Source organism: Sinohyriopsis cumingii, chromosome 7 (assembly GCF_028554795.1).
Source record: "Sinohyriopsis cumingii isolate HCF-2022 chromosome 7, ASM2855479v2, whole genome shotgun sequence".
Taxonomy (NCBI): domain Eukaryota; kingdom Metazoa; phylum Mollusca; class Bivalvia; order Unionida; family Unionidae; genus Sinohyriopsis; species Sinohyriopsis cumingii.
This window is the reverse complement of record NC_142967.1, coordinates 57,139,845-57,153,046: the sequence shown is the minus strand read 5'-3', so window position 1 is coordinate 57,153,046 and position 13,202 is coordinate 57,139,845. Positions and strand designations below refer to the sequence as shown.

Below are 13,202 nucleotides of genomic sequence, written 5' to 3'. Positions count from 1 at the left end.
AATCATCATTATCATAAAGAAGAAGACGAAGAAGAAGAAACTATATTATTATTATTATTATTATTATACGATATAATATATATATATTTATTTCAAATGATTATATACTATATAGGATTAGATTATTTATTTATTAAATAATTTAATTATTACCTATTGCCCGAGGCGTATTGAAATTTCGCGGTCTAGCTCGACCGCTTGCTTGGTTTGCAACATGTGACGTAAAGGATCATTAGGGTCACTACCGAAGGCAGCGAAGGAAGAAACAGGTAAGGAAAAGGCCTGGTTTCAAAGCAAACTGTGTGTAACATATATTCTTTGCAATCTCATTATGTGTTCAGATAAGTAGTAACATAAAACATATATCTGTATCTTACAAAATTAATGTATTTTAGAGCCATTTGAACTGGGTTTGGCATGTCTATTTTGTGCATGGTTTGGTTGGATCGATGTCTAAAAATAGATCCATCGCCACAGCAAAAAGGGGGGGGGGGGCAGTGACTCATGTCAATTTCAAGAAATCGATATTCAAATTATATTCATAGTAGCTTCATCAGTAAGGAAGCATGCAAAGTAAGCCATCCTCTTAAAATACTGAATTTAATTTTTTGTAGTAACAAAGAATAAAAAATTGTTTATTTATTTATTCTTATAGTTTTAATGTTATTGTTATACTTACAGTTTTAATGTTGTGGAAGAGGTTCAAGTTGATTTAGATTAGTATAAACAATATAATTTGCATATTATCTTATTTTATTATTTGTTTTTCACCCATTTTTGTGCCAAATAATAGGGTACATATTAAGACAGTATGAAAAGAAACTGGCAAAGGAAAGAGCGAAATCTTACTGTCAGTATTTAAAGGGGGTGGGATAGGACTTTTGAGCATGATGTGATTTTATGGTTTATTTTTTGCAGGCCTAAAATATGTTAGATATAGGGAAAGTATGTATTATTATATATTCGCCAACAAAAATACCATGTGTCTAATATGAAAATTGAAGACAGATAAGATTTGTTTCCTGTTTAAGGTTAGTTGTATTAAACATGGGGAATGATGAGGTCACTGTTATTGACCTATAATGAAGAGCAAGTTATCTGTTGAAGATATATAACACAGTACATATATATGTCACAATGTGTTCAGTTTATTCAGATTGATTTCAAGCTTGAAATGGTCGGCAAAATTAGGTGGAATTAAAATCGTTGTCAATGAAACTTTAAGGATACATCAATATGCAGTCTATATTGTCTGTTTTTGTACTTAATTCAGTTATTGAACAATTTATTATCTAATTCAATGAAGCACAGTCCTAATATTTATACAGATGATACATACATTTGGTCAAACATGTCCTGATATAGATACAATCGATACATAAAGTCAAACATGTCCTGGTATAGATACAGTCCATACATATGGTCAAGCATGTCCTCATATAGATACAATCGATACATATGGTCAAACATGTCCTGATATAGATACAATCCATGCATATGGTAAAACATGTCCTGATATAGATACAATCCATACATATGGTAAAACATGTCCTGATATAGATACAATCCATACATATGGTAAAACATGTCCTGATATAGATACAGTCCATACATATGGTAAAACATGTCCTGATATCTCCAAACTCTGAAGAGTCCAATAAAGCCAGAAAAATAAAAATTGAATTGGTGATAGTCCCATGTGTGTAGATGTCCCATCATTTTGGAATTCTGATCATGACTTGAGGCTTGGTGCTATTTGGGGGTGGGGTATGGATGATTTTACATATATTTAAAGCACGTACCCGAGTTGTATGTTTCATAAGTCTGAGAATTTATTCAGATGTGATCAATGATCCAAGTGCCAGTACATATCAGGCTTTAACCCCCTTATTGATGCACTGGGAGCCATACCAACTGTCAAGAATTTAACAGAAAACTGTTGAGATCCCAACCCAGTAACCATGTATTTTTCTAACAAATGTTCCAACTACCTTCTCTCCAATTGACCTTCCAGACCTGTTTGCAGATTTCTTCGATGGCAAAGTACAAACCAATAGAGATAAGCTTGACAACACAATTTCAATTGGCTTGTCGTCACCATACAGTTGTGATACAGAATTTCAGTGGCAACTGTTAGCAGCATTTGAACCTGTCTCTATGGATTTAGTATGTACAAGCATGATGAAGAGTGCATCAAAGTCATGTGAACTTGATCCATTTTCAACATCACTGCTACTTGTGTGATTAGATCCAATATTGCCTTCATTAACTGATGTTATTAACACATCTTTCATCCAGGAAATTCCCATCATTTTTCAAAACTGCCATTGTAAAGCCTCTGCTGAAGAAACCAACACTTGACCATAATGATTTAAAGAACTACTGCCCAATTTCTAATCTCCCTTTCATATCAAAATCTTAGAAAAATTTGTTCTATTCCAACTTGTATCATCAGAATTCAAAGAGTCTTTTTAGAAATGTACAATCTGCATATCGCCCTTGCCACAGTACTGAAACTACTCTTCTGAAAGTAGTTAATGACATTCTCTCTGCTTTGGATAGTGGAAAGATTATAGTCCTCACTGTCCTTGATTTGTCTGCAGTATTTGACACAATAGACCATGATATATTACTTAACGTCTCCAGCATGTATTTGGCATTCATGATACAGCCTTACTGTGGTTCAAGTCCTACTTGGTCAACAGGACACAAATTGTGTCTGCAAATGGAATACACTCCAGCCCAGTTGATCTGTGTTGTGGTGTTCCACAGGGGTATGTTTTTGGATCTGTTCTCTTCATTTTATACATTCAGCCGCTCTCAAGTGTCATAGATCATCATCCAGTATCTCACCAATTGTACGCTGATGACACCCAAATATACAAATCTAGCCACCCAACTGAAGTTGATGCTACCATCCAATATGTAGAGAGGTGCATTTGTGATCTGAAATCATGGATAGCATGTAACATGCTGTAGATGAATGATGATAAAACTGAGGCCATTTTGATCACAACATAAAGACTTTCTCATTCACATCCATTACCTCAAAAACAATAAATATCAAGAACACCAACATTAAATTCACACAGCCAGTACAAAACCTAGGTGTTACTCGACAGTACTCACATTGCACCAACATGTCATGAACATATGCAAGGCTGCATGTCTTGAGCTGAGACGCATCAGCTCCATTTGCAAACATTTTGATGCCACTAAAGCACTTGTGTGTTCATTAGTACTTTCAAGACTGGATTGTTGTAACTCAGTTATGTCTGGTTCATCTCAATATCTACTCCAGAAACTTCAAAAAGTTCAAAACACAGCTGCTCTGATCATACTTAGAGTACCACGATCAGAGCACACCTCCCCGCTGCTCTGTACCCTACACTGGCTATCCATTCGATCCAAAATCAAACACAAAATTTGTTCTCTGTGCTACATTTCACTGATGGGCTCCAGTCCAACATGCATATCTGACCTCACCCATGTGTACACACCAGCAGGATACTTACACTCCTCTTCTGACAATCATATACTCATTATTCCCACTATGAAAACAAAGTCATATGGACAATGTTCTTTTGCATACCAGGACCTAGCAAAGGTGAATGAATTGCCCACTGAACTTAGACACAAAGACACAATGATCTTATTCAAGAGTGCTCTTAAAATTCACCTATTTCAACTGCAAGAACAAACTTAAAGACCTAATAATGTTTCCTACCTTAAATATTTTCAGCATATTTTATGTTTTCTCATTTCATGGTGTTTGTCTTTTGTAATCTTATCATTATACATGTGTATGTTTTTTTATGTTTTAGGTGTTGTCTAATGTTGTAAAGCACTTAGAGCTTCTAAAGATTAGGCGCTATACAAAGTCCTCATTATTATTACTATTATTTTTATTATACACTTGCCTGGCATGAAAGAAAAATTTATAACTGTGACTGACAGTGATACTGGAGGTCCATCTTTACTGCCTTGGACTTTGCCTTTTTGGGTAATAGCTTGAAAAGTTTCAAGATCCTCACAATATAGCTATGAAAAGACAGTTGTACATGCCAGGCTGATATATCCCATTGTACATGCCAGGCTGATGTATCCCATTGTACATGCCAGGCTGATATATCCCATTGTACATGCCAGGCTGATGTATCCCATTGTACATGCCAGGCTGATATATCCCATTGTACATGCCAGTCTGATATATCCCATTGTACATGCCAGGCTGATGTATCCCATTGGTGCAGTCCTTGCTCACAGGCCAAAGCAAGAGGATCAAAATCTGGGTTTTAAGTCAAAACTGGGAAGTGATTGTATTTGTTTAATACATACAAGAATGTAGTTTTTTTGGAAAATGTTCCCAAATCCACTTCTTTTTCTTGTTTGAAATTTGAGTGGATTTTCATAAGTGCTTTGATATGAAATCCATCTCTTGTATACTTAGGGACTTTTTTTACATTTCAAAATTGGCCTAGGATCCATGGAATTGAGAATATTTATGCGTAAAAAGGTCAGAATAGGATATTGTTTTTACAGTCAGTTCATGAAAGTTTATCAAGAAAAGATTCTTGATCACTCACGTCAGTAGCCTAGGTTGCTCTAACTCTTTTGATCTCTTGCTACTTTCATTATATTAATTTATCTTCCAAAGTCATTGTAGTAATGGACATTCATTTTTCTTTAGCTCTGATTTGGATTTTTTAACCCTACATTTGAAAATAATGGAACATTTATTGTGTTGCAAATGGTGCATAATTTTTGGCCCAGAATGGGTTGAGAAAAGTCTGGTCTTATTTGTTCATATCCATTGCAAGCTACAGCTGAAAATCCGCTGCTCTTTCTTTTTTGCAATACAGGATACTTTTTCTAGTGTTTTATGACACTGGGACCATTTGTACACACTTGTAAGTCAGTCTTATTGCAAACAATGAAGATTCTGATCTGCCATAGCATAATGCATCAGCAGATTAGTGTATATGTTGTTTGTTCCATTGATTTACTCCTAACAAACTGCATAGACCCAACTCTGCCAGTGCATTATGTGATGGCCAATCTGGGTCTGTGGGGTTTGCAGTTGGACTCATCTTATAAGTGAGTTTATGTGGTACATATCAAGTTAACAATATTACTCCCACTTTCTCATTTGGTTGGTTTTCAGTGGTGAATAATGTGCCTGAACTTTACCTAGTTTTATTTATAACTGTAAACCCAGCTGAAATTCTTCCTAAGCATTATTATGTCCGGTCATATTCTAATTTTAAGAAACTAGAGCTTAAAATGTGTCATTTTACTTATATTAGTGGGAAAATGTACACCTTTCCGTTATCTGAAATTTCATACTTCTGTGACACATAAAAGTTAGAGATATAGTAGTTGACACATACTTAGTGTGTTTGATTCAAAGAAAAAAACTTCTCAAGTGTTATGTCCACAAAACCATATTTGTTAAAAAGACAAACCCATTCCATTCAATGACCCAAGCCTCAACACATATCAGACTGTGACTCCTGGGCAGTGCCCTAGGGTCTATACCAACCACCCTTATGTCCATACTAACACCTAAAAACGTAGCATAGTAAATGTTTAGATCCCTGTTTTATAACCATTTGTACAATCACTTGTCATTTAAAAATTTTTTTATACACTTAACTGACATTCGCCCTGCGTTCCCCATCTACCCCAATGAATGTAACCCATGTGTCTGATGCAGACTATGAAACTGTTGAGACCACTGACAAATGGTTGGAAGTACAGACATACTTATTGGAATGAAAAGATAAATGTATGCATGCAATTGAAATCGGCTCAGGGGTGGGGAGGGAGCACATCCTTTCTCTTAGGGTCATACAGGTAGCTTGAAAACTGTCTTGACCTTCGCCATCTAATGATGTTCCTACTTCCTGGGCATGAAGAGACAAATGCATATGCCCATCTGACATATGCCTTTGGGCGCATTCCTTACCAACAGCCACCTACTCGGGAGGCTCAGACTGGGGTTTTACATCAAAACTGGGAAGTACAGTTATATGTTTAGCAAGCATAAGAATGTACCTGTTTGTGAAATATCCCCAGATGTACCCCATTTTTGTTTGGAATGGAACGGGATTTTCAGTAGCACTCTTATATTAAATAAATAGTTTGTATGTTCATATCCATTGCTGCAAGCCATGGGCAACAATCAGGTGTACCCTAATTTCACATTGCGTACTTTAACCCATGGCTTGCGATGATTGTACATATCAAGTTAACAGTCAAAGATAATAAAACATTTATGAAAATACTTGTAATGTTAGGTGGATGGGTATGTAAGAAAATACTCTGAAGTGATTATTTTAGAACCTAAAACAATTACTTTTATTTTTATCTGTGTTGTCAATGAAAATTACTCTTGCATTTAATATCTTTACCTATATACGTGTAACAATAATAATGTGTTGCCTTTAGTACAGTAATACTTGGACTACGGTCTTGTTTGGTTGATTTTCAATGGTGAATGATATGCCATAACTTTATCTAAGTGTAAATCCAAAGCTAATATTATGTTTTTATGTCTGGTCATATTCTTATTTCTTGAATCTCTGAGCTTACAATACATCATTTTATTTGAATAGTGGGAAAATGTACACCTTTCCATAACCTGAAACTCCACACCACCGTCATGCACAAAGTCAAAGATAGTAGTTCACACATCATGTGTTCGCTTGATGTACAAGATTTCAGTTTAAATCTTTTTATTAGAACTGTTCAGGTGTGGTATCTTTAAAACCATAATTAACAAAAAAATACCTAAATTCAGAAACAAAATTATGAATGGCTTTATTACCCCAAAACCATGTATGATATGAATTCTTTTGTCAAAAGGCAGCCTGTTTAAGACAAAAACATGTCAGCAGATGGTTTCATTGGATCAACATCGATTATAATTTAATATGCTGACTTTGAAGTTTGATTATATGACTAATATTAGTTTGTATACATGAACCCCATAATGCCCAACAGTAGTTTATAATAGGTAATAGTAGAATAGTTTCCTTAATGCATTGGTAGATATTTCTCTACTCTTTGCAGTAGTGTTAGTTTGGAATCTATAATGTTACAGACATGATGTATGTGACGAGTCCAGGTTAGTTTTTCATCAACTTGGAGCTTAGGACATTCTACATGAGATGCATGGTCATCATTGAGAGATAAATGAATGTTGTCACCATGGCATTGCATTGGTCTTTTTAGTCTTTCTATACCTTTCATTGTCTTGACAGCATTAACTGACCTAATCAAGAACATGCTGCAGCTAGCTGTTCTTGGATTGTGTTGCATCATCTGCATACATATCACTTTCATTGTTTTGTTCATACAATGGCAGGTCATTGATGTACAACAGAAACAAGAAGGACCCAGGATTGAACCCTGAGGCCCATCATGTTCTGTTTGACTAGGCTTGATTGAGTACTGTTGAGTTGCACTTGATGGGTTCCGTCATTAACATAGGATTGTATCCAGGAAATGTTTTTATAACTGAAATTGTAATAAATGAACTTTTCAGTAAATATATTAAACAAAGTCAGATGCCTTCTTTAAAAGAATGATCCTTTTACTTTGACCTTATGTCTTCTAGCTTTTTATTGGTAATCTTCATCAGTGAAGTTTGACATCATTGGTTTCATTGAAAGCTTTACTTGTATTGATGTAGAAGGTCATTTGTGTTTAAGATAGTTCCAGTCAGTTTTGTTACAGTTATACTGATATTTCTCAGTAACTTTGAAAATAGTGGGTATGACCATAATGGGCTAATTTTCTGGAAAATCCTTATTCCTTTGATGAAGTTATGTTATTATTGCCCTGTATATTTTTCTTTACTCTTCAACCTCATAATAATTTTTCATCAATTAATATAATAGGTATAATATTTATTGCTATAAATCAGGGAGAGCATATTTTTGTTTTTGAAAGCTGTTTATGGGCCTGAAATTTATTTCTTTAAATAATTTTCTTAGTTTTCATAGGCCTTCCCCTACCTGCAAAATTATGTGGCTGGTCCCTTATACCAATGAAACCTCTATTTTTTAGATCCAAAAGTATGCTTCCAATGGCGCTGCATGTATTACAATTAGGGTAGGTATTCAAGTAATGGGCAAAACTGGGTCAATTAGATCCACAAATCAGTTTCTGGAAATTGTTTAAAATAACTTTTTTTGAGTCATCAGTGAAAAACAGGGATGGTCGGTCAACCAGAAACACATATTTGTGTGTGTGGTGGGACCATGACATTTAAGTGTTTTCAGAATGTGTTTATTATATATGTCTAAGAATTATGATTAAAATGTATCAAGAACTTCATCTTGATCCTGACATTCCACAACATCATTAGATGATGTCATAGATAAATCTACTCATACAGTTTGTATAATACCTATATTTCATTTCTAAATACTTTTCCCATCATTGGAGTATATGAACCAGTCTTGTAAGTAGGACACGGTGCATAGTGGCCACTTGTAGTAATTAATACAGATATATCTCTTAAATATTAAACTCTATGCTATTTTTGGGTGAGGAGTTGAATATACATGATTAGTAATGGATGAAGTACAAATTGTTTACCTTATTGACAAGTGGCTTTTATATAAAGGTGAAATATATATGCAAACCCAAATGGTTTATAGATGTTCTTATGAACCGGTGTCCATCATTTATGTGGTGTCCATCATTTATGCGTCGTTTAGGTGGGCTTTACTGTTGACTGCCTAGCATTTCATTGGGAAAGCACTTTACGTACTTGCTCATTAGAAGACCTGCAAACAACATAGACACTATCTGCAGTTGCATGATATGCTGTATGCTGTCAGGTTAAGGTCTTTAATGTTTGCTCTCCTGATTCCTTCTAACAAACTGCATAGAGCCAGATCTGCCTGCGCATTATGCAGTAGCAGAGCTGGGTCTGTGCAGGTTGTAGTTAGGCTAGACTTTTAAGCAAGTATATATGGTAACTCCCATTTCCATGGCATGTTATAGTCAATAATTTGGAGAAGTACAGTTAAATACCAACAAACCAACCAACTGTATTTGGTATTGTATCTTAAGAAGAGTTGCAGAAAACTGAGATTTCTTAAAAACGTGCAAGGTCTTAGTAACCATAGGGTTTAGAATGTCATATCATCAAACAAGTGTATCTCAAAGACTGCAAAATAATTGTAGTGTTCCAACAGCTTTATTCATTGGAAATACTTTTCTTAGTTTGCTGTAACTATATCAAATTGACTTAACTGGTGTTATTTTGCTAAATACCTTTATTTGCAAAAGGAAATTTTGCTGTAGATGGTATTTGCAAAGGCTTTGCATTACAAAGTTGCTATCCATTTCCTGCCCAACATGGTTGTCAGCAAACTGGTTTGCACCTCACTGATGCAATGCATTTATGAATATCTTTCATACTGATTTTGGAAGAAAAAAAATCTGCACCTGGATTGCAAAAGGAACAGTATGTTTTGTTTTCTTCTGGAGTTTCTTAAATGCCAGAAAAATAAGATCGATGTCAGAAAAATATGTGTGGGGGTGAATTCTCACTCATGCCTCCTTTTAAAAAACACACAGTTTCTTTATTCTAGCTTTGATACCTAAGGTCCATCAAAATTGCAAGTAATTAAAATTTTATTAATTTAAAAGCATCTTAATTAAAAACCTTAAGAAATTCTCATTACATGTACTTTGATATGACATGAACTTTCAGTTCAGTTATACTTAGCTGGTAAAAGCAAACACATTTTATCTGATTAATCTCTGCTTTACTTGACCAATACATTTCCTTGCAGAAAGGACTTGCATCATCTTAAGATAACTTAACCTGTCACTTATAAATGAAATGTAGGTAAAACATGGATTTCCAGGGGTCAATATATAGTAATTGTTGTGCTCTGCCAGTAGGCACACACTATCATTAGTGCAACTAGTTCTTTGTTTTTTTTATGGATTGCTATAAAACTTCATACCACTGTGCTTGCAATTATCATTTGTGGTAGTATTAATGTACAGTGATACCTCTTTATATTCATACTTTGCAAATTTTTTGAAAAATATTCCAATAAGCGTGCATTTTGTGTGAAAGTGATGTACTACCTTCATTTTTTTGTTGTTTTGGCCACTCCTCAGTTGATGTAGGGTCTGAACTTAGTTTGCTTTAAAGGGTATAGACAGACAGTGCTAGTTGATGAAGACATTTTTGCATCATCTGCAGTCATGTCATTATTGTATTTGTATATTGCGTATGGAGTGGAAGATCATTGATAAATAAAAGAAAATGGCAGGAACCGAACATGAAACCTTGTGGAGCTCCAAATTTGATATTACATGAGATGAAATGGACATTTCCCATTGAAACTTGTAGTTTCCTATCACATAAATATAAATTAAACCAATTTTTCATGAAATCAGTAACAATACAGGTTACTAATAAGAATATCGTGAGAGACCAGTATCATGCCAGTTAGGTTACCATTATTCATTTTGTCCAGTCATAGATCAGTCAGTCTTGTGACAGCTATTTGTTAAGAATGCTCCTTGTGGAAGAGGGAAAAGGTATGGTATTAAAGTAGTTGCATGTTTTTCCAAACATTCTGATAAAGTTGTTAGTATCGAAATGTGTCTGTAATTTCCAGGATAACATCTAGGTCTGTGTTTTAAAATAGGAGTAAAATTAGCATAGTTCAGTTTCTCTGGGAAGATACCTGATTTAACATTAAAATTTATCCTGTGGTAACAGATGTGATATAGCTGGTGCTGATAACTGTAGGACTTTTGGTCACACCTGATCTGTACTACACCTGACAAGCATTCTTCCAAAGCAGTGGTCTGCTTTTGGGTGGCAGTTTCTTTTGTTGTTAAAACTGTGAACCATTATGCAGATAGAGACATAATTAATATGTTATTTAGAAAAAAAATTTTTTGCCTTTAATGAGTTCAGATAGAGGTTGTACTTAATGTACATAGAAAAAAATTGTTTGCCTTTAATGAGTTCAGATAGAGGTTGTACTTACTGTACATAGAAAAAAATTGTTTGCCTTTAATGAGTTCAGAGAGGGGTTGCACTTACTGTACACAGAAAAAAATTGTTTGCCTTTAATGAGTTCAGATAGAGGTTGTACTTACTGTACATAGAAAAAAATTGTTTCAGTTTGTCTCAAGAGCAAAGCATTTGATGCAGTGACATTACTTTTCTGAGTTTTGTTATTGGTGGTGGTGTGGCATCAATTTAAACTTTTGCTTTTGGCTTAGTTTTTCTGATGATGGTGCATGTACATTGTGAGAGAAACTTGATGGATTTATTCTTCATTAAGGGTAATGCATATCACAAGTAAGAAGAGGTGACAGTGATCACTTTTCCGATTCCAGTTGTTGTTGTAGGGTTTAACGACATTTTTCAGCACATGATAGGCTATACATGGCTGCCAGTATTAATGGTGGAGGAAGAACCCGGGAAATCCCCCGAAAGAACCACCGACCCTCGAGAAGCTACTGGCATGCTTTCTCACATACCCAATTGGCTGAATCCGAGACTTGAACCCACGCAGACAGAGGTGAGATGGCAGTGATCTGTAACGGAGAGCGCTTTAGACCACTCTGCCACTCTGGGCCCCTTCCGATTCCAGTGACTTTGCTGGGTATTTGAAATACAGTAAACCCCCAAATTATATGCATATTGCATTCCTGGGTATTTGAGATGCAGTACACCCCCAAATTACATGTATATTGCATTCCTGGGTACATATTTGAAATGCAGTAAACCCCCAAATAACATGTATATTGCATTCCTGGGTACATATTTGAGATGTAGTACACCCCCAAATTACATGTATATTGCATTCCTGGGTACATATTTGAAATGCAGTAAACCTCCAGATTACATGTATGTTGCATTCCTGGGTATTTGAAATACAGTACACCCCCAAATTACATGCATGTTGCTTTCCTGAGAAACGTGATGAGTGTCAGATTTGTGTGACTCAAATCCATCCATCAATGGGGAAGTAAATCTTCATCATGCTGGAACACTTTAAAAATGACAGTTCCTGTTTGTGGATCCATGCTGCATGTTTGTGTATATATGTGAATGACTCATGTACCAGGATGTATATTTCTACTAGGCTGTTAACATGAATTTGTGTACGTGCAAGATGCAGGTAAGATATCCGTAAATCAGTTTACTGCATGTCAAAGCAGAGCAGGCAAGACACTGCAAACATTACAGACTGGTAGTACAGGTTCAAAGGGGACATTGGTACCAGAGACTTGACACAGTGGTACCCCTTTTGAGAGGTTCTTTTCATAAAAGACCACCCCTGATAAGAGGTTAACTTGTTTGACATGACAAGAATACATTTTTAGTTCTGCTACTCATAGTCCGATGAAGTTGCTGAAAGTTGGCATGTCCCAGGCAAGCTGACTTAAAATTTGAATTTGCTCTTGGGAAAATTGAACTTGCCTCAGAAATGGTCAGATAGAAAATGGTTTCAAAACAGCTAGATTTTTGAGAGAGAGAGACAGAGAGAGAGAGAGAGAGAGAGAAAAAGAGGGAGAGAAACCGTTCAGTGATAGAGTTGCATTGATTTCATTTTCATCATGTTTTCATACTTAGTTATTCTTTATCTTTCCAATTAAAGTTCAATTAGTCTTGCAGATTTAATTATGCATCCAGTAGGAAAACAAAGTAAAAGTCCATCAGTGAAATATATTCTGCAGTGGCTTCAAAATTAATAAGTAATTTGCTGAGTCATGTTCTAGCCATGGATACTCATTTATTGATAATGATTGAAACTTTCTGGCAAGTTTAGCAGCATCATACTGCTTAATTTTCTGTACAAGTTTTTATTAGAGCTAGAAACTTTGACAAGTTTCCTTTTCTTGCTAAATAAGACTGCAGTCTCATTCCATCATTTTATCATGTTGGTGTGGATGTGGGTAGGTAGGTTTGTAGGTATTGGTCATTGTTGATAAACTTGCACTTCATAAGTGTATACTATCTGCATCATATACAGTGTGACTGAGTTAAAATCATACACTATCCATTCTTTATAAAAGATACATGTCTCCAGCTGTGTTTGTATTTATTTTAGCTTGTTGTAGGAACAGACAGTAGCTTTAAAAGCTGTGAAAAAGAAGTGTTTTGTCATCCAGTGTTTATGGTGAGTAACTGAAAAATAATT

General features: G+C 35.2%; 1 protein-coding gene across 2 annotated transcripts in view; it reads left to right on the top strand.

Moving 5' to 3' along the window:
• Positions 1-202: 202 nt before the first annotated feature.
• Positions 203-13,202, top strand: part of LOC149795316 (uncharacterized) — a 137,802-nt gene continuing 124,802 nt past the window's right edge. The window contains exon 1 of one of the 2 annotated variants that reach the window (XM_089965068.1): positions 203-269. The gene's annotated coding sequence lies outside the window, so the exon portion shown is untranslated. Of the gene's footprint in view, positions 270-12,076; positions 12,180-13,202 lie in introns of those variants that run through there. The other variant, XM_089965070.1, reaches the window with a different exon arrangement.